This window comes from Heterocephalus glaber, unplaced genomic scaffold (genome assembly GCF_053883595.1).
Source record: "Heterocephalus glaber isolate CG9 unplaced genomic scaffold, H.glaber_assembly_v1.0 deba00001733, whole genome shotgun sequence".
Classification (NCBI taxonomy): domain Eukaryota; kingdom Metazoa; phylum Chordata; class Mammalia; order Rodentia; family Bathyergidae; genus Heterocephalus; species Heterocephalus glaber.
Genome location: NW_028258444.1, coordinates 18,559,497 through 18,586,920, shown reverse-complemented (window position 1 = coordinate 18,586,920; position 27,424 = coordinate 18,559,497). Strand labels below are relative to the sequence as shown.

The 27,424-nt window shown below is 42.4% G+C and overlaps 1 protein-coding gene across 7 annotated transcripts in view; it reads right to left on the bottom strand.

Annotated features, from left to right (window-relative positions):
• Nucleotides 1–16,114, bottom strand: part of Spats2 (spermatogenesis associated serine rich 2) — a 94,291-nt gene extending 78,177 nt beyond the window's left edge. For 2 of the 7 annotated variants that reach the window (XM_087200125.1, XM_087200126.1), the window contains exon 1: nucleotides 15,736–16,113. The gene's annotated coding sequence lies outside the window, so the exon portion shown is untranslated. Of the gene's footprint in view, nucleotides 1–14,895; nucleotides 15,601–15,735 lie in introns of those variants that run through there. The other 5 variants (XM_087200123.1, XM_087200124.1, XM_087200129.1 and 2 more) reach the window with 4 other exon arrangements.
• Between the last annotated feature and the right edge of the window lie 11,310 nt (nucleotides 16,115–27,424).

Below are 27,424 nucleotides of genomic sequence, written 5' to 3'. Positions count from 1 at the left end.
CTTCTATCTGTCCACTGTTGCACAGTGGTGGGCTGCAGAGACGGTAAAAAACTTGTCTCTTCAGTTCAAAGGTGTTCAGAGTGAAAGCAGTGGTATTCAGTAACCCTATCTAAGTAGCCTTATCTACACCTGTATCTCAGCAAGGTCCTGGGCCTCAAACCTAAACCTGATGCTGGATAAGCCTTTGAGGGCCTTGAGAAGGGGTAAGCGTATTTTGCAAAAGAGAGAAATGTAAGTAATTTGTAACCAGAGAGCAGACTGAGGCAGCCCTTTGACATTTATCCCAGCAAGAGATGGGATAGTTCTTCTTCGTATATGGGCTGGCCTTAGCGACTCACTTCAAATAAATAAAATACAGAGGAAATGACAATTTGATACTAAAACCAGTTCATAAGACAGTTTTCTTCTGGCTCTCACACTCAGAACAAGTGCTTTTGGAGCCCTAACCCTCAACGTAAGAAGTCTGGCCACAAAGAAGTCCCTATGCTGGGAAGACTACACAGAGACATAAAGGATCTAAGATATTCCAGCTATTTGGACTTCCAGACTGCAGTGCCAGACATATAAGTCTAAAAGGAAGTCTTTGAGATAACTCCAGGATCAGACACCATCAGGCTGTAAAGGACAGACAGCCTGAGCAACAATCAGTTGAGCCCAGTCTCCCCTAGAACCATAAAGGTTTTAAGCACAAAGTCTGGAGTCATTTTGTTCCTTGGTATAATGACTTTCAGCTAAAATGGTCTCCAAAAGCCTGTGTTCAGTGGTAAGGCTTTTGGTAGGTGACTGGATCACGAAGGCTCTAACTCCATGGATGTCCATGAAGGACCCTAGTTAGCAAGACAGACTCCATATTGCTGCTTGACCCACCTGCCTGCCCTTTAGATGAACTCAGAAGGAGGAAGCTTAAAAACCTCCTCCCCTTAGAAAGTCTCTTTAGAAATAACAATTAATCAACTATTGTTTCACAAATGTTCTAACAGCAGGACGTTCTGCTTCTGTACCTTTTGCTTGCTTTACTAGTTCTATCCCATAGGGGGCCCTAGGAACTGTTGGCCTCAAAGGTGTGTAAAACATGTTTGTCAACCCCCAGTTGAGGGTCAAGTCCAATGCTCAGCTCTGGTCCTGGCCAGTAATAAACTCCTATGTGGATTTAATATCGGTCTCTGGTTGGTTCTCTCTCACTGGGTGTAACAGTCCATAGATGAGATTATTCATTTGATGCCATTATTGGAAGGTGAAGGAAACTTAGGACATGGGACCTAGCTGAAAGGAATGGGTCATGGCAGCATATCCTGGTATCTTGTCCCCAGCCGTTGCTTCTCTGGGATGAGAGGGCTCTCTGTTTCTAACTCTCTGTTTCTGTCTCTATCTCTCTCTCTGTTCCTGAGTGCCATGAAGTGAGCAGCTTTCTTCTACCATACCCCTCTGCCATGTTTCTGTCTCACCACAGACATAAAAGCAATGGAGTCAAGCTGGGCATGGTGGCACACACCTGTAATCTCACTACCTGGGAAGCTGAGGCAGGAGGGTCACCATGATTTCAAGGCCAGCCTGAACTGCATAATGAGACCTTGTCTCCAAAAAACAAAACAAAACCCAACAATGGGGAAAATAACCATGGAATGAAACCATGAACCTAAATTAATCTTTCTTCAAGTTGTTTTTTGCAGGTATTTTGTCACAACAGTGAAAAATTCACATACTTAGCAACAGATAACTGCCAACAACACATCTGGAAGATTTCATTCTAAGACATGGAGGCTAAACATAGCTTGCCTTGATATATCTCCAAACAATTAACATCAAATAATAGCTCCATGGTTACCCACTTCTTTTTCCTCCAGCTGAATGTCTGGCTTGACCATAGTAAAAGATATATATATATTTGTTTTGGGGGTTTTTTTTTTGGTACCGGGGATTGAACTCGGGTCCTTGTGCTTGCACAGCAGGCAGCAAAACCACTAAGCTAAATCCCTGGCCCTAAAGATATATATATATATTTTGTTTTGTTTTTATTCATTAAGTTTACTGGCACATTTTAAGTGTACAATACCATGACATTTATCATTTGGAATTTGTACCTTTACATGATTTTCTTGGTTATTTTTTTCCCCATTCCCCTGCCCTCCCTTCAATCCCTCCACCCCTCCCTATTTACAAAGACTTTGTTTCCTTATTTTTTTGTACCTGAGAGTGAACTCAGGACCTTGTGCTTATAAGGCAGGCACAGTGCCACTGAGCTAAATCCCCAGCCGTTTTTTCCTTTTCTCATATTTTTTTTTGGTACCGGGGATTGAACTCGGGACCTTGCGCTTGTGAGGAAGGCGCAGGAACCACTGAGCTAAGTGCCCAGCCCCATCTATTATACATTTTGATCCTTACTTACTCTTTCAGTTTCTCTCACCAGAGAAAATATTCGGTATTTACACGTGTCCTATTTATTTCATTTTAGAGTATGGCTGAGTAGTACTCCATTTTATATTTTAAAAACCACATCTTTTTTCAGTCTCTAGTTGATGGGCAATTGGGCTGTCTCCAAGTTTTAGCTATTACAAACTGTGCCACTATAAATATGGGTAGTAAAAGATATTTTTATGACTTGTTTAACATTTATTTAGGGCCGGGAATTTAGCTCAGTGGTTTCACCGCCTGCTGCGCAAGCGCAGGGACCCAAGTTTGATCCCTAGTACCAAAAAAATTAAAAATAAATAAATAAATATAAAATAAACAATAACATTTATCCAATTACAGTGACGACTATCAGCTTCAAAATTTATGCCAATCTAAGTGTTTGAAGTCACTTCTAATTATTTACATACACAGTCAATGATCACCTGCTTACTAGTCCTATTTTTCCCTTTTTTTTCCCCCCCAGTACTAGGGATCGAACTCAGGACCTTGTGCTTGCCAGCCAGGCGTGGCACCACTGAACTACATCCCTGGGCCCTCAAATACTTTTTAAATTATGAGGTAACTTGAATTCCACAGTCATGCTACCTCCTCTACATCAATATGTAGTGTTTTAAAATATGGTTATACCTGCCGAACTAAAATAATCATAGCTAGCATACAGTAACTTACTAAATTAATTATTGGCAGGGAATTTAACGTTCTAGCTCTCTTAAAATAAAAAACTGGAATTTGATTTTCACAGATTATTAACATAGGTAAGTCCAACTTCTGTAGGGAAACTAAAACAGCTGAGCCAAAAATTAATTGGCCCCAGCCGAGTGGCAGAAGGCCTTCTGGAAGAAAAATAGTAAGGGGGCCTGAGGTTAAGGAAACTTCCTTCTGGAAGGGTAATTACTTTCTCCATTGTATAAGTATGTTTAACTACACATTTTTAGGGAAAAGGCCGTAATCCTCTAAGCCACCAAATAACTAAAACAGTCTACATTATTCAACAGTGGTTTAATTAACCTTTTTTCACTTTTTCCTAGACTATCAATGTTTAACTGTTCTAGCAAGTACTAAGAGGAAAAAAATCAAATACAGTCATAATTAGTTTAAGGAAATTTAAAATATACATTCTGCCTTACGTATGATTCTTTGAATATTAAGAATACAGATACCCAAGTCTATTCTATAAAGAAAACTTTTAAAAAGATTTTATATAACAGCCAGGAGTGGTGGCATCCACCTGTAATCCCAGCATTTGGAGGCTGAGGCAGGAGGAATACCCTGAGTTCGAGGCCAGCCTGGAATACATAGTGACTTCAGGGTCAGCCTACACTACAAAATGAGACCTGGTCTCAAAAAAAAAAAAGAGATTTTATATTACATTAGGTGAATAACTAAACAGAAAGAAAAGGTCAGTGTACAAAAGTCATCTGATTTTAACTGACAGTCTAAGCTCTGGCTCTTGAGAGCAGAAAGTCTTCCAATCCAAAGGGAGCAGTTCTCTCTGCTCACAAAACAAAGCGTTAGGCCTTACCTAATTCTGAAATAAGTAAACATCAAAACCCACAACTACCTGGGCCAGGGATTTAGCTTAGTGGCACCATGCCTACCTTACAACAACAAGGTCCTGAGTTCAATCTCCAATACAAAAAAAAAAAAAAAAAAAAAAATCCCACAACTACCTAATTATGCCTTTCTTAGTCCTTCAATAACACTAACTTTGGGGTGGGGATTTAGCTCAGTGGTTCCACTGCCTGTCTTGAAACTGCAAGGTCCTGAGTTGGATCGCCGGTACCAAAAAAAGAAAAAATAAATAACACTAACTTCAAGTGCCAGATACACATTAAACACACTGAACTTAGTCACATTAAAGAATAAATATTTAAGGGGTGGGGCTGTTATCTCAATGGCAAATGCACACTCTTTGCATGTGCAAGGTCCAACTATATTCCCAGCACTCCACTGTAGAGAAATGCAAAAGGGCAAGATGGCAGTGTTTCGGGGCAGGCTGTGAAAGAAGGGCGTTTGGGATGCAGTGGGTTCTGTGTCAACAGAGCTCCAGCGCAAGAGCATCTTCCATTTCCCCAAAATGTAAAGAACTTCTACAGCCAAGGTCAATACTGGCCAGTGAGAATAATTCATATAACCACGATTGTTCCGGGCACATGACCACTATTGTGTATTTTGATCTATAAATGTGGACTGCCATGAGGGCTAGGAGAGACTAAGCACCCAAGGACTGCTGTGAGAAGCGTGGAGCTAGGGGACTGAGGACAGCCATTCGAGTGTTCAAGGCTGAGCACCTAAGAATAAGGATGTTTAATCCAGTCCACAGTCCTGTGTCTCGTCTTGGGGCTGTCTGAATCTCAAGTGAACCTCTTCAGTCCGAACTGGTGACAAGACACTCACACTTACCAAAAAATCATTTGATAGGCCTGAACCCTTCCACAAGAAAAAATGTTTATAAACTAATTATAATACAGCACAGTGGAAGAAAATGTTAAATTCAAAAAAATTTTTTTGATCTCTGTATCAAAGGGATATGGGTATTTTACTTACCACTGTAATTTTCAGCACCCCATACAGGGACCTTAAACGCCTTAGTGAGCACTCAAAATTTTGCATAAATAAGTAGATGTTTTGCTTTTATCTCCCATGTAAGAAACTTGCGTTCTAGTTTTTTGGGGTTTTTTGCGGGGGGAGACAGGGTCTTAGGGCTATGTAGTTGAGACTGGCCTTGAACTCACTATGTAGCCTGGACTGGTCTCAAACTTGTAGCAATTCTACCTCAGCCTTCCAAGCACTGGGACTACAGAAGTGTGCCACCATGCCCAGCCTCCAGTTCTATTTCATCAGAAACTAGCTACTTAGCCCTGGGCAGGTTATTTGATCTCTTAAGCTTTAATTTCTATAATACAACATAAAGTGAGAATAGGTGAGACTTGGAAGATTAGCTAGTAAGGCTCATGAAGGCAAAGAACCTTGTCTTATTCGCCTCAGTATCCCACTGTCAAACACAGTAGTTACAGTATATTTGGATATCTACTGAACAAAACTTGTTCCAGTCCTGATTCTATAATTCTTCACCACTTGCTTAAATTACTTTTCTAAGCAGACAGAGATTTAAAAGTCCTCTATATTGAGCTGCTAGTAAAGAGCTTTTAAAATTAAAATACTTCTAATATTGTCTCCGCCTCTCCGCACAGGTACTTTTTATGACAATGATACCAGCGGTCTAGACACAGGTGCTTTTTCCCCAAGTACTAAAGACTGAATCCAGGGCCTTCACATTGAGCTACTTGCCCAGCATGTTGTTTTTTATTGTTGTTGTTGGGTTTTATTTTTTTGAGACTGTCTTGCCAAGTCGCTACACTGCCCAGGCTTGGCTTGAACTTGCCATCTTCCAGCCTCAGCTCAGCCTCCCAAAGTACTGAAGTTACAAATGTGTGCCACCATGCCCAGCTTTTTTTTTGAGGTCTCACTGTGTAGTCTGGCCTTGAACTCATTACATAGCCCAGGCTGGCCTACAGCAATCCTCCTGCCTCAGCCTCCCAAGTGCTGGGATTACAGTCATGGGCCACCATGCCTAACCTAAATCTAAAGATTTTTTTAAAAAAGATCTGGACACAGAAAGGATGGCCAGAAGTAGTGCAATTTTCCAGATTCTTCTGAGTTGGATTTTTGCAGTTTGTTTCTATTCTGCTTGAAACAATGTAGCTGGAATTTCAGGTTAATCCATTTGTAATGGAAAATGTATTACTGGGGCAGGGATTTAACTCAGTGGTTTCGGCAGCTGCCTCCCAGGTGCAAGGTCCTGTGTTCCATCTCATACCAAAACAAAAACAAGGTGGTCGGGGAGAGGGGTGCCACACACCCATAACCCCAGCACTTGGGAGGCTGAAAGGAGGTGGGTGTCCCAGTTAAATTCATCCACTCCCAATGGGCATGGTGTGCACACCTGTAATCCCAACACTCTGGGAAATTGAGGAAGGAGGATCACAAGTTTGAACCCAGCCTGGGCAACTCAGCACCGAGAAAGACCCTGTCTCAAAATAAAAAATAATGGGCCGGGGATTTAGCTCAGTGGTTTCGCCGCCTGTTGCACAAACGCAAGGACCCTAGTTTGATCCCCAGTACCAAAAAAAAAAAAAAAAAAGAAAGAAAGAAAAAGAAAAAATAAAAAGGGCTGAGGATGTAGCTCAGTGGCGCCATGCCTGCCTGGCAAGCGCAAGGTCCTGAGTTTGACCCCAGTAACAGAAAAAAAATTAATTTAAAAAAAAAAAAGGTCTGGGATGTAGCTCAGTGCAAAGGCCCTAGATTCAGTCCCCAGTACTATACTACCCAAAACTTGCAGGTGGTAAAAAAGACAAGGAAAGACTCAGAAATTGTGAAACTCGATAAAATTAAAGAGAACTTATACCAGAAGAACAGAATCCTAGACTGTGTCTAGGAACTTTTTATAACATTTGTGGGAAAATGGGAAATCCAAACAAAGTATAATTTAACAATACTGTAAATGCACTACGGTCATGAAAGACATTAACATTAGGAAAAACTAGGGGAAAGCTACACGGAAGATCTCTGTGCTATCTTTATGCTTCTATAACTCTAAAATTATTTCAAAAGAATTTTTTTGCTGGGGATTTAGCTCAGTGGTTCCGCCATCTGCCCTGAAGCGCAAGGGCCTAAGTTTGATCCCCAGTACCCAAATATAAAAGTAAGAATTTTTTTAAAAAATCATTTGGGAGGCCAGGGATTTAGCTCAGTGGCACTGCGCCTGCCTCACAAGCACAAGGTCATGAGTTCAATCCCCATACCAAAAAAAAAAAAAATCATTTCAGCAGTACTCAAGAAAATTTTTAGAAGAACATATCTTCATACCCACCAGCCTAGAAAAATATTCATACATGTCCAAGGGGAAGTATATAAAAATGTGGTGAAGGTAGCATTATTAGGAACACACCAGATAAAAAACATGTGAACAATGATTTATTTATTTTTGGTACCAGGGATCGAACTCAGGACCTTGCACTTTCCAGGCAGGCAGCAGAACCACTGAGTTAAATCCCCAGCCCCACATGAACATTCATTAATTGGATAATGGTTAAATAAAATGGCATATGTCGGGCTGGGAATTTAGCTCAGTGGTTCTGCTGCCTGCCTTGAAAGCACAAGGACCCAAGTTCAATCCCAGGAACCTAAAATAAAATAAAATAAAATGGCATATGTGCAGGCAGGATGGCGCACATTTGTAATGCCAACATTTGAGAGGCTGAGGCAGGACTGCCATAAATTCAAGGCCAGCCTGAACTACAAAGGGAGACCCTATCTCAAAATATAATAATAAAATGGCATATGAATATTATGGAATGAACACCATCAGACAATAAAGTAGCTCTGTATTACTATGAAAATGTCTCCAAAATATATATATTAAGAAGAGAAAGCTGGGTATTTAGCTCAGTGGTGCCACACCTGGCTCGCAACCACAAGGTCCTGAGTTCGATGCCTGGTACAAAAAAAAAGAACAAAAACTTACCCTGATATATATAAAATATAGTAAAATAGGGCCGGGAATTTAGCTCAGTGGTGCCGCCACCTGCCTCAAAAGCGCAAGGTCCTAAGTTTGATGCCCGGTAGCAAAAAAAAAAAAAAAAAAAGGGTAAAATAATAATAGAAATCTGGAGGTATAACTGAGTGATCGAGCAACAGGTTCAATCCCCAACAATGGGGGTAAATAAATAAAAAATAAAAATAATGACACTTACGTGGTCATGTAAATATAAGTAAAACAAAATTAAAATGTACACACTAGGTTTATACAAGGTTACCTTTGGAAAGAGGATTGTTTTGTTTTATTTGCAGTACAGAGAATTGAATCCAGAGGTACTCAACCGGAGTTTCATCTCAGCACTTTTTATTTGATACAAGGTCTCACTAAATTGCCTAGGATGGCCATGGACTTGTTATCCTCCTGCCTCAGCCTCCTAAGTAGAGGCATGCACCACCATGCCCAGTGGGGAGAGTGGACATGGAGAGGGAGGTGTTGTTTGGGAAGGGCTAGAATTAGGGATCAAGGTAAAGGAAGCTTTTGCTTTTCATTTTATATATTTCTACAATGCTTGAACTTTTTTCAATATTCATAAATTATTTTCTAATAAAATCTGAGAAAAAGAAGCATCTCTTTTTTATTTTGGTTTTAAGGGTTTTTTTTTTTTTTTTGAGACAGGGTCTCAGCTTTGTAATTCAGGCTGGCCTCGGGACAACCTTCCTGCCTCAGCCTCCCACAGGCTGGGTGCCACTACGCCCAGTAAACATTTCATACAGTATAAAAACTCTGGAGGTGGGGCTATAGTTCAATGGAAGAGTGCTTGTTTAGCACACACAAGGCCACTGATTCAATTCTCAGAACTGCAAAACAATAATAAAATAATAGGGCCAGGGATTTAGCTCAGTGGTTTCCCGCCTGCTGCCCAAGCACAAAGACCCGAGTTCGATCCCCAGTACCAAAAAAAACCACAAAACAAACAAAATAATAATAATAATAAAGAGTGACTGATTTTGGTATGACCAAAGACTATATCTGGAATATAAGAGAAAGTACTATCAGTGACTGCCTTTGAGAAAGTGGGGATACTGTTTTCATCATTTACTTCTATCCTGTTCAATTTTTTAAATACATGCATTGCTTTAAAAACAATTAATGCATATTTTTAAGTCTTGGAGCTGGGTATGGTGGGACATGCTTATAATCCCAGCATTCAGGAGGCTGAGGCAGGAAGATCACTGCAAGTTCGGGGCCAGCCTGGGATACACAAGTGAGTTCAAAGGCAACCTAAACTGCATAACCAGACCCTGTCTCAAAAAAAAAAAAAGTACTCTTGGATAAGTGCTATTAAAGTGCATAATAAATTTACAAGCCAAAACAAGGAGTATTTGCATCAGCATGAGGAGACACAAATCAGCTCAGAAGGCACAGCAGGCAGGGTTCACAGAATGGGGACAAGCACAGGGCCTCTCAAAAGGCAGCAGAGTTCTGGAGAACGCTGCAGAGTATGGGGCAGAGGGCTTTTAAGAGGGATTTGAAAGTCACCAGTTCCAGAATACACACAAGTGTACTTCTCACCCCTTATTCCAAGAAAATAACCAAATTTAGCCAAGCCAGGCATGGTTGCACACTCCTGTAATCCCAGCACCCCCGGGAGGCTGAGGCAGGAGGACAGCCACAAGTTCAAGGCCAGCCTGGACTACATAATGAGACCCTAGCTAAAAAAAAAAATTGCATACGGCTTTCTGAATGCTCTGCTTAAAACTAGTACCCTTGGGCCTGGGATTTAGCTTAGTGGTGCCACAGCCTGCCTTGCAAACTCAAGGTCCTGAGTTTGATCCCTAGTACCAAAAAAAACAAAACAAAACTAATACCTTTCTCTAAACCATGACATGATGAAATGAGCATGTCTACCTACATATAAACCTGGCAGAAAATATTCATTAATTCAAGATAGTACAATCCCAACTACAAGGTGAAATTCTAAATTAATAATTACTTGAATCTCCTGTCCTCATCTGTCTTCTTCTGACCACACCATAAATCTAAGTGACAATAAACATAAAAACAGGGGCCAGGGATTTAGCTCAGTGGTTCCACCGCCCGCCTTGAAAGAGCAAGGTCCTGAGTTCCATCCCAGGTACCAAAAAAACCGGCAAGCACAAGGTCCTGAGTTCAATCCCCAGTTCCAAAAAAAACAAAAAACAAAAAAACAAAAACTGGGAGGGAGGTTTTTTGAGACAGGGTCTCGTTAAATAGTTCAGGTTCGTTTTGAACTATGTAGCCCACGCGGGCCTCCAATTCATGAAAATCACCAGGGATTTAGCTCAGTGGTGCCACCTGCCTCGAAAGCACAAGGTCCTGAGTTCAATCCAGTACCAAAAAATGATAATCCTTCTTAAGGGCCATGTATGGTGGGATATGCATATATACCTATAATCCCAGTACCTGGGAGGCTGGAAGGCTGAGGGAGGAGGATCACTGAAGGTTAGAGGCCAGACTGGGCTACATAGTGAGTTCAAGGCCAGCCTGAACTACACAGAGAAACCCTGTTAAAAAAAACAACTCCTTCTCTGTCCCAATAGTGTTTGGCCTATTTCCAAAGAGGAACTTACACTCCACAACTAGTAATCACATGGTCCTGCTAATTAAGTACAAATCCTCTTCTTACTAGCAAGCCAGGGTTGTTCTTTAGGGTTTGTTTGGGCCAGTAAAAAAAGAAACCTCATATAAGGGGGGGAAAAAAACTTATATAAGAGCTGGAGATATAGCTCCCTGGCAAGTGCAAGGTCCTGAGTTCAATCCCCAGTACCGAAAAAACAAAACAAAAAACTCATATAACTCCTGGAAGTCCCCAAGACCTCCAAACTTGTGCCCAAACACAAATCAGTCATTGGTCGTTGGTCACAGAAGCTGTCTCTAAGCTAATGGCTATGTTAGCTAACTACTACCTTTAGGCCACCAGAATGTTTTAAGGGCTGAAAGCCTCTACTGTGTGGAGAAGATGGTGCATATTTCAGGAACCCACACATAAGACTGCCATGGTGTATGTGAACAGGGAGAGTGAATACTGACTGGTCTCTGGCCAATCCTTACCATCCAGCACCTAAAGATAAAGTATTTTCAAATCTTGAAAAATATTTCAGATCCACCAAATACGATGCCACCCGTGATCCCAGCAGTCTGGAGGCTGAGGCAAGAGGATCACTGTGACTTCCCCAGCCTGGGCAACACAGTGAGTTCAAGACCAGCCAGAAACACATAGTTCTGTCCATGTACTGCAGGCACTTGTTATAAATATTTAGAGCATACAAGACTGGATGTGCTGGCATGTGCCTGTAATCCCAGCACTCCAACACTCAGGCGGCTGAGGCAGGAGAACTGCTCTGAGTACAAGGCCAGCCTAAACTACACAGCAAGATCCTGTCTCAAAACACCAAAAAGATAAAAATCATACCGGGCTGGGGATTTAGCTCAGTGATTTCGCCACCCGCTGTGCAAGCACAAGGACCAGAGTTGGATCCCTGGTACCAAAAAAACCAAAACAAACAAACAAACAAAAAGATGAAAATCATACAACAGGCACTCAAACTTTTTAAAAGTAAATGAAGAAAAGATACACACAGTAAGCAGTAACCAGCAGCTCACACAAGTTAAAAAAAATTTTTTTTTGTACAAGGGATCGAACTCAGGACCTTGCATTTGGGAGGCAGGCGCAGTTCCACTAAGCTAAATCTCTGGCCCTAAAATATTTTTAGATGAAAAAGCAGGACTTGGGGAATAGCTCAAAGGTAAAGTGCTTGCCTTGCATGAGTAAGGCCCTTGGTTTGATTTCCTAGCACAGCAAAAAAACAAAAATTAAAAACCCTGAATTCCAACCAAAGGCAGCAAAGTATGCTGAAAATGCTTTCTACAACCGACATTTTTCAGACATTCTAAAGACAATCATCCACATTTGCACCTGAAAGACCTGTATGTCACAAATGGTACCTTCCACACGGATACAAGAAAACTGAGTAAAACATTTATTTTTGAGCCATTTCTACAACAGGCGTCATTCTAATAATATAGGAAGTAAAAAAAAATAATACAGGAAGTCAGTTGAGGAAGCACCATCCTTCATACATATGACCAAGTGCTACCTTTAGGTGAACATGTAATAAAATGACCATTTTAAAGTAACCATGCTGCCCCCAAAAATTAAACACAGAATTTCCACATAATACAGTAATTCCATGTTGTGTATATACCCTAAAAACTGAAAGCAGAGACCAGGGATTTAGCTCAGTGGTTCCGCTGCCTGCCTCACAAGCACAAGGTCCTCAGTTCAATCCCAGGTACAAAAAAAAAAAAAAAAAAAGTAAAAAAAAAACAAAACTGAAGGCAGGAACTCCAACAGATTTTGTACATCAATGTTCAAAACAGCATTACAGGGCCGGGGATTTAGCTCAGTGGTTTCACTGCCTACTGTGCAAGCGCAAGGACCGGAGTTCGATCCCCAGTAACAAAAAACAAAGAATTTTTCAAAGCAGCATTATTCACAATAGTCAAAAAGTGGGAAGCACCTTAAATGTACATTGAGGATGCATGGATAAACAAAGTGACAAAATGTGTACCCTGGCCCAGTGGTGTGTACACGTAAGACCCAGCTACTCACAGGAGGCTGAGGCGGGAGGATCACTTGATCCCAACAGTTTGGGACCAGCCTGAGAAACATACTGAGACCTTATCTTAGGAAAAAGAAAAGAGACGCAGCCAGACTGTCAGACTAATATAATGTTTTACTTCTAAAAGAGAAGCGAAGTGGATCCAAGACTGATCTTTAATTCCCAACTTTAATATGGTGGCTATATAGTGGGAAACTTCTGAGCAACAATTTCAAAAATAGTACTACATTCAATCTTCCTTCATTGCCATTAAGTGACTTTGTGAAAGTTACCTAGCCTTTCTGAGCCTCACCTGAGAAATGGGGATAATATAACTATTTTCTTTCTTTATTTTTTGGTACCAGGGATCAAACTCCAGTCCTTGTGCTTGCACAGCAGGCGGCAAAACCACTGAGCTAAATCCCCGGCCCCAATATAACTATTTTCTAACACACATATACATCTATCTCACACAGGCCAATGCCTAGATACAGAAAATCTCAAAAAAAGAAAATTCCTTCCCCTTCTGCCATTCCCTAGAATCTGCAGCCTGATCTGCCTCCAGGGGTTGATGTTTCCGCCAGTAACCTGTGGCTCCTCCCTCAGGCCCCAGCTGTTTCTCCCCCCTTCTAGTTTCATTCTTGGTTTCTAAGAGGATCAGGCCTATATTTAGAGGTAATGCCAGTATCAACTGTGGACTCAACAGGTGCTTGGAGAGCACTTGAACACTGAGCAGTTTTCAATTGTTTTCCAGAGTTAATTAATTGGTTTTGGCTCCACGACCAGCTGTCTAGACTTCTACAAGACTGACACGTATGCATAGTGCTTCAGCAGTACACTAAACAGAAAATCAAGTGTGATCACAAGACAAACCCTGAGTAAGACGTTTAGCCTTATCAGGTCCCAAAAGCTTTGCTAAATTACAAGAACAATAAAGTTTCCATAAACTCTACAAGTACTGCCTACTGATCCAATCTTTATCAAAATTAATGGTGTATCAGACCCAAGTTTCAACTAGGTCAACCAGGGATGTAGCTCAGTGGCACCGTGCCTGCCTCCAAAGCACAAGGTCCTGAGTTCCATCCCTGATACCAAAATAAAAAGAAAATCAGACAGGATTTAAAGAAGGCATTTGGCAAACTCAGGCTGGATCCAGCTGTTATCCACTAGCTCTGTGCCCTGAATTGTTTAACTTCTTAATTTACAAAAAGAGAACAATTATGAGGATTAAATTAAATGAGATAATGCATACAAAAAGTCTTGGCACCTTGCCTAACCCACTGAAAGAGGTCAATAAGGAACCACATCACAGGGCCCAGGATTTAGCTCAATGGTGCAGGCACCTGCCGCACAAGGTTCCAAGTTCGATCCCCGGTACCAAAAATAAATAAATAAATAAAAAATTTTTTAAAAGAACCACATCACAGCAGGTTGTGGTGGCGCACCTGTAATCCCAGCACTTGGGAGGCTGAGACAGGACAGCCCCAAGCTCGAGGCCAGCCTGGGCTACATACATAATCAGTTCAAAATCAGCTAGAACTACATGGCAAGAAGACCCTGCCTCAAAAAAAAGGGGAGGGGGGGGATTTAGCTCAGTGGTGCTGCCGCCTGCCTCTAAAACAAAAGATCCCGAATTTGATCCCCGGTACCCAAAAAAAAAAAAAAAAACCCACATCAACTCTAAGGACACTGCACTCGCTCTTGCTTTGTTCAGTTCTTATAAGTACAATGTACAATCTAGAACATTATATTTAGATTTTTAGAAAGTAACTTAAAAGTCGACAGGGATTTAGCTCAGTGGTTCCACCGCCTGTCACTCAAACGCAAGGACCTGAGTTCGATCCCCGGTACCAAAAAAAAAAAAAGTACATAGAAAGAAGCCTAAAGCTACCATCAGAGAGACAAAACTGAAAAATATACTGATAAATGCACAGAAATCTAAGATGAGTCAGCAAAATTTATGCCCAATAAATAAGCTTAACACAGACTATTTATGAGCACACAATGGTAACTACAATTTCAAAATCAGCAATATTCTATTTAGCACCATCCCAAATTTGGTCTGGAAATACAAGTATTTAAAAAATGCAAAGATAATAACCCTAGAAATACTTCCCCACAATATTCCCTAATCACCTAGGTCAAGCTGGCAGGTATGAGGCAGCCTGATGATTTGTAGTCATCAAGAAACAATTTCCTTGAGGCAGAACTTCAACTCTTTCTCAAGCATAAAACCAATAAAAACCTACCTAGACATTTCTCAGGGAGAATTGCAACTCCAACAAAGTAAAGATAACTTACATTTTATCAAGGCGATTCATCACTTTTTGGTCCAGCTGAAAATAATCTCTGGGTTCTTCCTAAAACACCCTGAACTCTGCATCACCACTGACCTAACTCAAAGCAAGGTATTTTTGGTGAGCTGTCCTCTCCTGTTTCATTAAATACAGTAACTTGCTCATCAGCGGAAAATAATTATAGGTCCGTTCTGAGAAAAGACCCACTTTCTCAAAGAACCCAATCATCTTGGATAAATTAGAGAAGATATTCCACTAGTCAGTCTACCTACCCTACACTCTCTGGCTCGCCCATCTGCTTTAACTCAAACCCAAATCCTACTTCTCTGCCTCTTGGCGTTGTTTTCTACTTCCACTTCTCTCTCAATTATAAGAATGCCCTTCTTTCCTTATCTTCAAATCCCATTATTGCCCTCAAAATCCTAAGGACCTGAGACACCCAAACAGATGACCTCACGCATCCCCATTTCATTGTACTTCACATCCCAAACGAATTCTTTTCGATCTTGCTCGTTTCCTAAAATCCAACAACCCACACACGCTCACACCAGAGTCGTCGTCGTCGTCGTCGTCGTCCCCCCCCGCCCCGCCACCGCTCCATTGTTTCCCTGGCCTATTTCTTCTGGAAACTCCCCAACTCGGACCCGTGTGCACGCCCGCCTTGCTAACCCCAGAAACCCTTGACCCTCTGAGCGCTCCCGGCCCCAAAGGGCTCACGTTCCCCTCCTCTGTCCCCCAACCCTCAACAACTGCCCCCCCATTTTCCCCGCTGGAGCCCGCCCTCCACCTCCGTGCCCCTCTCAGCGACGAAAACCCCTTTTTCGCCCAGCACACCCAGCCTCACCTAGCCCAGGGCCCGCAATCGCTGCGTGTCCGCGCCCCCCCCCCCCGCCCCAGTTCCGGGCTCCGCGTCCCGGACGCTCCCAAGTCCGAGAAGAGGAAAGGGAGATCTTCCGCCTCCTTCTCGGCTTCTGGAGCCGCTGCAGTCGCCGCTGCGCCCCTCCCCCAGCTCCCTCAGGGCCAGACACCGCCCCGCCTCCGCCTCCTTCCCAGCTTTCCTAGTCAGTCGGGTGGCAGTCAAGGAACCGCGGCCGAAACTGTGGGCGCTGAGAAGCAGCCGATCCGCACCGACCCTCGCCGGATTCGGGCTGTTCGCCCCGCCCCGAAGCCCTCCCGGGCGCGTGCGCGCCAACCAGCCAGAGCGTAGGGCACGTGCTCGCGCCAGCGCGAACCCGGGGCGCCGAGCTCGAGGCAGTTACAGCCAACCGGCGCGCGAGCGAGGATCAAGCGCGAGGCTGCCCACGCGCCAGACACCTTCGAGTGGAAGGCGCGGGGCGGGAGGCGGGCTGTAGCCGGTCCAGTTACCGCTCCTCTCAGGCGCTCGGCTAGCGCGCCTGCGTTGTGGGATCTCGGGCGTTGCCGAATGTTGGGAATTACCGAAAGTCTAGAAGAGTGGGACACACTAAATGGTAGGCGGTACTGGTGGGACGCGCTCTCTGGTTGGAGTACCGAACCTCCCAAGGCCAGCAGTGAGGCGGGCCGGGGCGGGCTGGGCTGAGGAAATAGCGCCTGCCAGAGCGGAGGGCCGAGCTGCAACTGACGGAAAGAGCCGAAACTCCCCCGGAGGCGAACGAAGGTGGGGGCGGGGACCTCACGAGCGGCTTCTGCGCCACGTCACCGTTTGGGGTCTCTCAGACCGCCCTCCACTGAGCTGCTCACGATGACGCCCCGAAGACTATGCCTCTCCCTTTCGCCACCTTCCAGACCCAAGTTTTGCTCCAGAAGGTTCTTTTCAAAGCTACCAGTTTGGGCCGCAGGTTTATCTCAGTGGCGCCAGCGCCTGCCTGGCAAGCGCAAGGTCCTGAGTTCGACCTGGGTTCCGCAAAAAACAAAACAAAACAAAACAAAAAAACGCAAGCAAAGCCATCAACTTCGGGAAACGCAGAACCTCCGGGGAATACTGGAGGCGGACGCACGGCCGACGAAGAGGATGCGCTGGCCAGCCCCAGAATAAGTTCGTCTCGGGGGCAAGCTGAGAGTTCTCTGCCCAGTCGGGGTTCGCCAGACGCACTGCCCAAACCGTTCGACTTGGTGAAGGACTTCTGATCGCCCAGCTGTCGGCTTCCCTCTGTGCCGCTGATCCCTCCGTCTTCATAGATTCCCAACCTCCAGCATCCCCAGAGCCGAACCACCTCTACTGTCTGTGCCTGTGGGAGGCGCTCGCCTTACAGTCCACTGGTCGGTGTCCGTTGGGAGGCGCTGAAGGCTGAGATTCAGTCTGCATTGAAAAGATGCATTAGAGTCTGTCCCCACCAGACCTTTTGAGGCCAACCAATGGGGCTGTGAAAAGGCACCAAGAAGCCCTAGAGTGTATAAATGGGTAGACACCACAGACACAGTGTAGTTTTATTTTTCACGTTTTGTTATTTCAGTCACAGTGCATGTAATAGAGTAGTAGTACAGTAGATATATACCGAGCCATCTGATCTTTGTGGTTCTTAACTTTGCATGCAATAGGGAGAGGGTCAAAATTTGGAGCCCATTGACCCTGATTCTACTCCAACATTTTTTTTTTTTTTTTTGGTCAAAACCTCACTTAGTTCAGGCTGGCCTTGAACTCATGTAGTCCAGGCAGGCCTTAAACTCACGGAGAGCCACCTGCTTCAGCCTGCCAAGTGCTGGGACTACAGATGTGTTAGCACACCCAGATCCAATAGTTTAACAGATCTGAAGAAACAAGGGCAGCACATTGTGGTTCATACCTGTAATCTCAGTACTTAGGTGATTTAGGCAGGACGATCACAAGTTCAAGACTAGCCTAGATTTGGTGACATCTAGTCTCAAAAATGTCTTGGGATATAGCTCAGTGGTAAAGTGCCCCTGGATCCATTCCTCAGTACCTGAAAAGGAAAGGAGGGGGTAAGGGAGAGAAAGGGAAGCAAAAAACAAAGTCATCAGCCAGCCAGTTAGTTATGGTAGTAGACCAGGTGTCTGCTTACTAGTGGATCTTCTTTCAAAGACTCAAATAGAAACCATCCATTGAAATATCTGCTCTCATTCCACCTTGCCCCAGAAAGAATGGCTGCTATCAAGAAATCAACCAATAACAAATGCTGGCGGGGGTGTGGGGAGAAAGGAACCCTTCTCCATTGCTGGAGGGAGTGCAGACTGGTGCGACCACTATGGAAATCAGTATGGAGATACCTCAAAGAGCTAGGACCAGAGGTTCCATTTGACCCAGCTATTCCCCTGCTGGGTATCTTCCCAAAAGAATTAAAAGAATCATACCACAGAGATATATGTGCACCCATGTTTATAGCGGCAGTTTGTAATAGCTAAAGCTTGGAAACAGCTGAAGTGCCCATCAACTGGAAACTGGATAAAGAAGATGTGGGGTTTTTTTATAAAGTGGAGTACTACTCAGCCATAAAGAATGAGAAACGAGTCATTTATAGCAAAATGGATGCATATTGAGGCCATACTCTTAAGTGAAATAAATAGGACACACGTGTAAATACCGAATAGTTTCTCTAGTATGAGAAACTGAAAGTGTAAATAAGGGTTAAAATGATTAAAATGAATAATTGATAATTTGAAATAGGAAGAAAAGTCCAAAGGGGTTGGGGTGGTGGGAGGGGAAGGGGAAAGGAAAGAAGGGAAAGGAAAAATTATGAGAAAAGAAAAAAAATGGAAATGAAGTCTATGTAAATAGGGAAGGGTGGAGGGGGTGAAGGGCGCACAGGTAATGGGGAAAAAATAAGAACTAAGATACATCATGTACAGGTACAAGCACCCAATGATAAATGTAAACATATTGTATACCTAAAATGTACCAATAAAATAACTTAAGAATAAAAAAAAGAGAAAAGTATCTGCTCCCTTTTCATTCACTAAATTGATGTAAGTGCCCAGTAAGTGATAGGTATTGTTCTAGGCATTAGGTTACTTAACAAGAATAAAACAAGATAATCAGCTACTAAATAATTATAAGCTACTAATTACAATAACGTGATAAGTGCTTATGCAAAAAAAAGTACAAAGTGATAGAGGAACAAAGCAATGAGTGACTAATTTTTCCATAATTCCCCTTCTTAGCAATGCAGAATGTGAGCAGGATGATATGACCCTTGTTAATAAAGATCCTGGGGCCAGGGATTTAGCTTAGTGATACCACTGCCTGCCTCACAAGCACAAGGTCCTGAGTTTGATCCCTGGATGGAAAAAGATCCTGTTTCATAATAACTAGTTTCACACACCTAAAGTCTCTCAGGAAATGGTTTGCTTATGGAACCTGCTGTAAAATCAATGCAGGTTCTTTGGATACCAAATAAAGTCCCCATTCTTTTTTTTTTTTCTTTGTACCAGGGATTGAATTCCGGTCCTTGCGCTTGCGCAGCAGGCGACAAAACCACTGAGCTAAATCCCTGGCCCCCTAAAGTCCCCATTCTTTTTTTTTTTTTTTTGGTACTGGGGATTGAATTTGGGTCCTTGTGCTTGCGCAGCAGGTGGCGAAACCACTGAGCTAAATCCCCAGCCCAAGTCCCCATTCTTGACAACTCTAGTGTGTTGGAGAAGTCATGATGCCTCTGCTAAGAGATCTTGGTCTAACGAGAGAAATATATGTAGATAGCCCATTCAAAGAGAAGTGAAAAAGAAGCCATGCTTATTGATGCAAGCCTGTAATCTCAGCACTGGGGAAGCTGAGGCAGGAGGATCACTCTGAGTTCAAGATCAGCCTGAACTACATAGTAAGGAAGTAAAAGAGAAGGGAAGTAGATTAAGGTGCACATTTTGGCCTAACCTTTGCACACTAGTGAAATATCACTGGATGGCTGGATAGCCAAAGTATTTAAAATGAATAATATGTGCTTTATGATTGTATTTTAAAGCCAGTAAAGAAAAGCCTTTGGGGCCAAGGATTTAGCTCAGTGGTTCCAGCACCTGCTTCGAAAACGCAAGGTCCTGAGTTTGATCCCCGGTACCAAAAAAAAAAGAAAAGCCTTTCACACACTCACTGGAAGGCTAGATATGTAGCTCAGTAGTAAAGCCTTTACTTAGCAGATAGGAGATCTTGGGTTTGATCCCCAGCACCATAATACAAACAAATCACTGGAAATCTAATAAGATGGAGAAAATTTTATTTAATAGATTTCCTCCAAAAGAGCATTCTAAGTGTAGTTGGGAGGAACATTTTTCTAAATCCTCACCTTGAAGTGGCAATAGAGGTAGCCTCAAAGACATCTGCCCTCTAAAGAGGGAAAGTTGCATAAAGCATGTCTTGCTGACCAGAGTTAACAAGAGGGGTACTGCAATTCGTGGCCCATTTTCACCCTTTTTCCAGGTAGCACTCAACCTCACTAAAAGGGCATTAAACAAATGTTTCAGAAATACTTTTTTTCGGGGTGTGATGGTGCATGCCTGTGATCCCAGCACTCAAGAGGCTGAGGTAGGAGGATTGCCACAAGTTCGAGGCCAGCCTGGACTACATGTGAGGCCTTGTCTCAAAAAAAAGAAAAAAAACACTTTTTTTTGGCCTGCCTTTGTCACATTTTTGTTTTGTGGGGGTCTGAATACTGGGGGGGTTAGACTCAAGGCCTTTGCACTGAGCTACATCTCCAGCCCCTCTTTAATTTTTTATTTTAGAAAAGGTCAGGCCAGGGATTTAGCTCAGTGGTTTCACCACTTCCTGTGCAAGCGCAAGGACCCAAGTTTGATCCCAGGTACCAAAAAAAAAAAAAAGGGTCTTGCTAAATCACTAAGCTGAACTAAAACTTGTAATTCCCAGCCTCCCAGAGTACTAGGATCACAAGCCTATGCCACCACACCCAGCTTGCCACTGTTCTTTATATTACATATACATTTTCCATTGTATATGTTTTACTTCATAACTTCATAATAAAATGAATTGGATCATTGCTTGCCTTGAAATAATCATGAATTGTTTGAAGTCCTTCTATAAATTATATTGGAAAAAATGCAACATATATTTGTGATCTACTCCCAAGAAAACACAAAAATAACCAAATTTCTGAAATTATTACAGTGGCTATTAAAGATTTAAAGGGCTGGGGATTTAGCTCAGTGGTTTCGGTGCCTGCCTTGCAAGCATAAGGTCCTGAGTTCGATCTCCGGTACCAAAAATAAATAAATAAATAAATAAATAATAAAGGTTTAAAAAGGAAAATAAAATCACTTTAAGATATCATCCAGGGAGGGTCTGGGTGTGTAGCTCATTTGTAAAGTGCTTGCCTAGCATGTTGAAAGCCCTGAGTTTGATCGCAAGCATCACAAAATATAAATAAATAATAAAAATAAAATAGCATCTATATATTTCAGTTCAGTCTTCAGGGAATTAATTTATCCCAGGTTATCTAATGACCAAGTGCCAGAATTAGAATTAAAGAGAAGTTGAGCCAGGGATTTAGCTTAGTGGTTCTGCTGTCTGCTCACAAGTGCAAGGTCCCAAGTTTGATCTCTGGTACAAAAAAAAAAAAAAAAATACGGCGCCTGTCTCATAAGCAAAAGGTCCTGAGTTCGATTGCCAGTACCAAAAAAACCCCAAAAAACTAAAGAGAAGTCATGCTGAGCATGGTAATGCATGCCTGTAATCCCAGCACTCGGGAGTCTAAGGCAGGAGAATCACTGTGAGTTCAAGGCCACCCTCAACTACATAGCAAGACTCTCAAAAAAAAAAAAAAAAATCATGACATGGTTTTCACTTTGACAGATATAATCTGCAGGTTTTAACCTAACCTAATTTGATATTTTAAATATCTCCTTGAGATGAGTGCTTTTTCAGTGGGTGGGTTGGTTGGTTGGTTGGTTGTTGGTTGTTGGCCGTATCAGGGATTGAACCCAGGGCCTTCATATAGAGCTATATCCTCAGCCCTTTTATTTATTTTTATTATTATTATTTTGAGACAGGGTGTCACTAAATGGCTAAATTGCCCGAACTGGGCTTCAACTTGCAACCCTTCTGCCTCAGTCTACCAGAGTGCTGGGATTAAAGGTGCATGTTCCCTTTCTCCTTTTATTGGTTTACTTGTTTGTTTTAAATTTTGAGACATATTCTCACTAAGTCACTAAATTACACAGGCTGGCCTCAAACCTGCAATCTTCCTGCATCAGCCTCTTCAGTAGCTGGGATTACAGGTGTATGCCACCATATACCTGTTCTAGTGTTTTTGTTTTGAGTTGACATTTTATTTATTTTTTAATTTTTATTTTTTTGGTACCGGGGATCAAACTCAGAACCTTGTGCTTGAAAGGCAGGCACAGTACCGCGGAGCTAAATCCCGGCCCTGGCCCCGATATTTTATATTTTAAATGATTACTAGATTCCATGTTGCTTTTTGGCTTGTTTGTTTGGGGTTTTTTTGACTTTTGTTTTTTTGTTTGTTTTTTGAGACAAGGTCTCCCTTTGTAGTTCAGGCTGGCAGTGAACTCACTATGTAGCCCAGGCTGGCCTCGAACTCCCAGTGATCCTCCTGCCTCTCCCTCCCGACTGCAGGGATTACAGGCATGCTCCACCACACCTGGCTTCTAGGCTTGTTTGTTTTGAGGGTTTTTTGTGGGGTTTTTTTTTGGTGGTACTGAAGATTGAATCCAGGGCCTTCACATTGAGACAGGGTTTTACTAATACTGCTAAATTGCCCAGGCTGGGCTTGAACTTTCAGTCCTCCCATCTCAGCCACCCAGAGTAGGAGGATCATAGGTATGGCTACCAGGCCTTGGCAGCAGGGACTATTTTACGTATAGGGTTCTATTTCTCCTTTTGTCTATACTACCCAATACCTAAGAATATTCACTTTGGCAAACTGTGTCTCAAAAAATTAGTTTCATGGGATACTGAATAGATATTATCTGAGAAAACTACTGCAAGTCCAAATAAGTTTGGGAAAAGCTGGTTAAAATCAAGTTAAACTGGTTTCTTTGGTTCCCAAAGCATTTGAAATGGTAATATACTATACTTTGTTCATGTTGAAGGGAACATACTATACATTTGAAATGGGAATATACTATACTTTGTTCATGTTGAAGGCTATACAGTGTGAAGCTTCACCCAGGGAACAACTCCCCACCCTGGGGTTTTTTTTTTTTACAAGATTAAATTCTTTTTTTTTTTTTTTTTTTTTTTTTTTTTGAGACAGGGTCTCACTGTATAGTTTAGGGTGTAGTCTCCTGATAAATTCTTTTCACAGCCAGTCAATAATTAAGCAATGGGGGCCAGGGATTTAGCTCAGTGGTTTCGCCACCTGCTGCACAAGCGCAAGGACCCAAGTTCGATCCCCGGTACCAAAAAAACAAAAAAGAGGAAATAATTAAGCAATGGGCCCGGGATTTAGCTCAGTAGTTCCGCTGCCTGCCTCGAAAGCGAAAGGTCCTAAGTTCAATCCCCAGTACCAAAAAAAAAAAAAAAAAAAAAGCAATAATTAAGTGGTTTGATTAGGCTAGCAGTTACCATTTTACAGATAACAAAACTGAGGTCCATGCCCGGTGTGGTGGTACACACCTATAATCTTAGCACTTAGGTGGCTGAGGCAGGAAGTCAACCTGGGCTACATAGTGAGTTCAAAACCAAGCTGGACTACATAGTGAGACAACAAAGCAAAACAAAACCAAAATAAAAGAAAACAAAAAACAAAACACTGAGATCATGAGATATGAACTTGCTGGGCATGGTGGCCCATGCCTGTACATCTCAGCACTCTGGAGGCTGAGGCAGGAGGATAGCTGTGAGTTCAAGGGCAGCCTGAACTGCATACCTAGACCCTGTCTCAAAAAGTACAAAACATAACAGATATTGGGAAATGGGAAGAAAATGTTCAAATGGGAAGGGGAACAAGGGAGGAGGGAAGGGGACAGAAAAGAAGGGACAAGGAAAAATAAGTGAAAATAGAAGGAAAAAATGGAAACAACAAAAAAGGAAGGAAAAATGGAAACAAAGCTTTTGTGCATAGGGAGGGGAAGGGGTAAGAGGGGAGGGGGGCATGGGGAATAAAGAGGCACGATGTACCATGTACAGGTGCAAATTCCCTATGATGAGTGTTATCATTATGTATGCCTAAAATGTACCAATAAATGTTGTGCTATTAAAAAATACAAAAAAAGAAAACAAAACCAAAAACCAAACAACAACAAAACCAAAGACATGGACTTGTGTATCAGATGGAAGGCTTTTGTTTGTTTTGTTTTGTTTTTTTGGTACCGGGGATCAAACTCTGGACCTTTTGATTGGAAGGGAGGCAGCGGAAACACTGAACTAAATCCCTGGCCTGACTTGTGTACCAGATGTTAAGAGATAGAGTAGCTGGATGTGGTGGTGTATGGCTGAGATCCCAGCACTGGAGGCTGAGACAGGAGGATCACTGAGGCAGGAGGATTGCTGTGAGTTTGAAGCCAGACTGGGCTACATAGCGACTTCAGAGCCAGCCTTAACTATAAAGTGAGACCCTGTCTAAAAAAAAAAAAAAAAAAAAGTAGGGCCGGGGATTTAGCTCAGCGGTTTTGCTGCTTGCTGCGCAAACACAAGGACCAGAGTTTGATCCCCGGTACCAAAAAAAAAAAGTAAGAGAGATGGAAACAGCCTTAGAGTAGCCTTGAACTCAAAAGTTCAAGTTTTACCTTACAAAATTATTGTCAGTCTCAGAACCAAAACTCAAATCTTTAGCATTCAGTTCAGTATGAGTGCCTTGCAGGTTCATTAGAAAATTTCAATTTGCTCTTCAGTGAATTTGTTCCTATGTGTAAGAAATATAATTAATATTGCTTTACACAGATCTCAGTTTCATTTCTGACATTGCCAATAATTTCGTGATGTAACATGTCAGTGGTAAATCCTAACATGGAATTTTAGCATATCCATTCATTTATACATTCTGTCATCATTTTTAAAAATTTAATGATGCCAGGGCTGGGGATTTAGCTCAGTGGTTCTGCTGCCTGCTGTGCAAATGCAAGGACCCGAGTTCAATCCCAGGTACCAAAAAAAAAAAAAAAAAGAAAGAAAAAGAAAGTTTGTGTGATTGAGTAATTTAAAAATGTTTTTGGGCCGGGGATTTAGCTCAGTGGTTCTGCCACCTGCTACACAAACACAAGGACCTGAGTTCGATCCCTGGTACAAAAAAAAAAATTTAATGATGCCTAACTTCTATAAAATGCTTTATAATTTAAAGTGCTCTCAATACATTGTCTCATTTGATTGTCCCAATACCCCTTTTTTTTGGGGGGGGTACCAGGGATCGAACTCAGGTCCTTGCTCTTGCTCAGCAGGCGGCGGAAACCACTGAGCTAAATCTCTAGCCCTCCCTTTTTTTTTTGATACCAGGGATCAAACTCAAGTCCTTGGCTTGCACAGCAGGCAGCAAAACCACTGAACTAAATCCCCAGCCCCCAATATCCTTTTGACTCAGGCATCATTATTGCCAAATTAACACGTGAGTAAACTAAAACCCAAAATTAAATTATTCAGGGCCAGGGAAGCAGCTCAGTCCCACCGTGCCTGCCTGGCAAGCACAAGGTCCTAAGTTTGATCGCTGGTTCCAAAAAAATTTTAAAAATAAATAATAATAATAACTCATCCAAAGTCATACTTTTTTTTTTTTTGAGACTGGGTCTCGCTATGTGGTTCAGGCTGGCCTTGAATTCACTGTGTAGACCAGGCTGGGCTTAAATTTGTGGCAATCCTCCTGTCTCAGCCTCCTGAGTGCTGGGATTACAAGAGTACATCACCACATTCAGCCCAAGCCCATACATTTAATAAATATCCTGTTACTTGCATTGAGAAGAGATAGTCCCTGCCCTCAAGAAGCTTTAGTATAGTTAAGAGAGAAGACTTCCCATCATAAGGCACAGAACAGTTACATGTAAGAAAATGCTTGATAGAAGAATACAAACCAAATAAAAACACTAAAGGAATTCACAGGGGAAAGATTATTGGAGGTGGAATTAATCAGTGAATGTATCATTTAGGGATAAACCTTAAACTGAATCATTAAAGATGTGTAAAGATTTGGATTAGCAGAAATAAAGAACTATAGGAAAGAAGAGTGACATCAGCAAAGGCTGAACATCAAAAACAAAAAAAGGGCCAGGGATTTAGCTCAGTGGTTTCGCCACCTGCTGCGCAGGTGCAAGGACCCGAGTTTGATCCCCAGTACCAAAAAAACACCCCAAAAACCACACTGTTGGGCCAGGCATGGTGGTGCACACCTGTAACCCCAGCACTTGGGAGACAAGCCACCCTGGGCTACATAGAGAGATCAAGACCAGCCTGAACTACACAGAAGGACCCTGACTCAAGAAAAAAAAAAAAAAAAAGGAAGAAACACTATTGGGAAAAAAATGGAATTTGAGTTGGGTGCAGTGGCCACAAACTGGTAATTCCAGCACTCTGTAGGCTGAAGCAGGAGGATCTCTGTGGGTTTGAGACCCTGTCTCAAAATTAAAAAAAAAAAAAAAAAGAATTGGAGTGAAGGGAGATGGGTCTGAAATTATCAATCCTCTTAGCTAGTCAAGAAGAGTTTTCTGGGCCGGGGATTTAGCTCAGTGGTTCCAGTGCTTGCCTTGCAAGCACAAGGACCCGAGTTCAATCCCCAGTACAAAAAAATAAATAAAATCAAGAAGAGTTTTCTGCTAAGAGGCCATGAATTTCCTAGTCACTGAATATAAAGTAGTCTAACACCCCATGCCTGTGTTGAGCAGTTATTTGCTTTCAAACACAAATTACACTGAAATGCAGTAAATTTATACTCTCTCCTATGGGATCCAGGAAGGAAAGGGAGGGAAAAGCAGAAGTCAAGTCCAAACTAGGGGATATGGATACAGAAAGAGGGGAGAGTAGCAGGATCCTTGCTGCTGACCAAATAGGCCACCCAGAGTCTCCTGAGCAGAATGTAGCTCTCATCTACCCAAGCCTTTGACACTCTGTTCCTGGTACTCATTCTCGGGATAGGGGCCTAACACTGACAGGAGGAAAACTACCCTTTCAGGTGGTGCCCACATGCTAGTTCAGCCACTGCCTGGCAGAAGTTTTCCTCATAATCTTTCTTGGCCTGGAAATAGGACCAAGGACAGGCACGATTTGGGTTAAAATTTCTCCCTTCCAACTTTTCTGTATAAGACACTGCTTTATTCTGTTGAAATTTATCAGTGAGGTTTCAACCTGCAAAGTTCAAACTCTTTGCTTAGAGCTATAATAGTTTGTAAGTAAGCAGATGAACTGTAGAAAGCTTGTATGAGTAGTGGGGAGAACCAAGAGAATTGGGGAGAAAGGGAGAAAGAAAGCACAGAGACAAACTATCAAAATGAAATCTCACTCAGCTGGAACTATGCATAAATTTTCTACTTTTCCTGGTACCAAAAAAAAAAAAGAACAAATTTTCTACTTTTATCATGCAAGACACACCTTAGCAAAGACAAAACAACATATCCAACCAATAAAACAGTTGGATGTGGTGGTGCATGCCTGCAACCCCAGCATTTAGGAGGCTGAGGCAGGAGAATCACTGAGAGTTCCAGGCCAACCTGAGCTG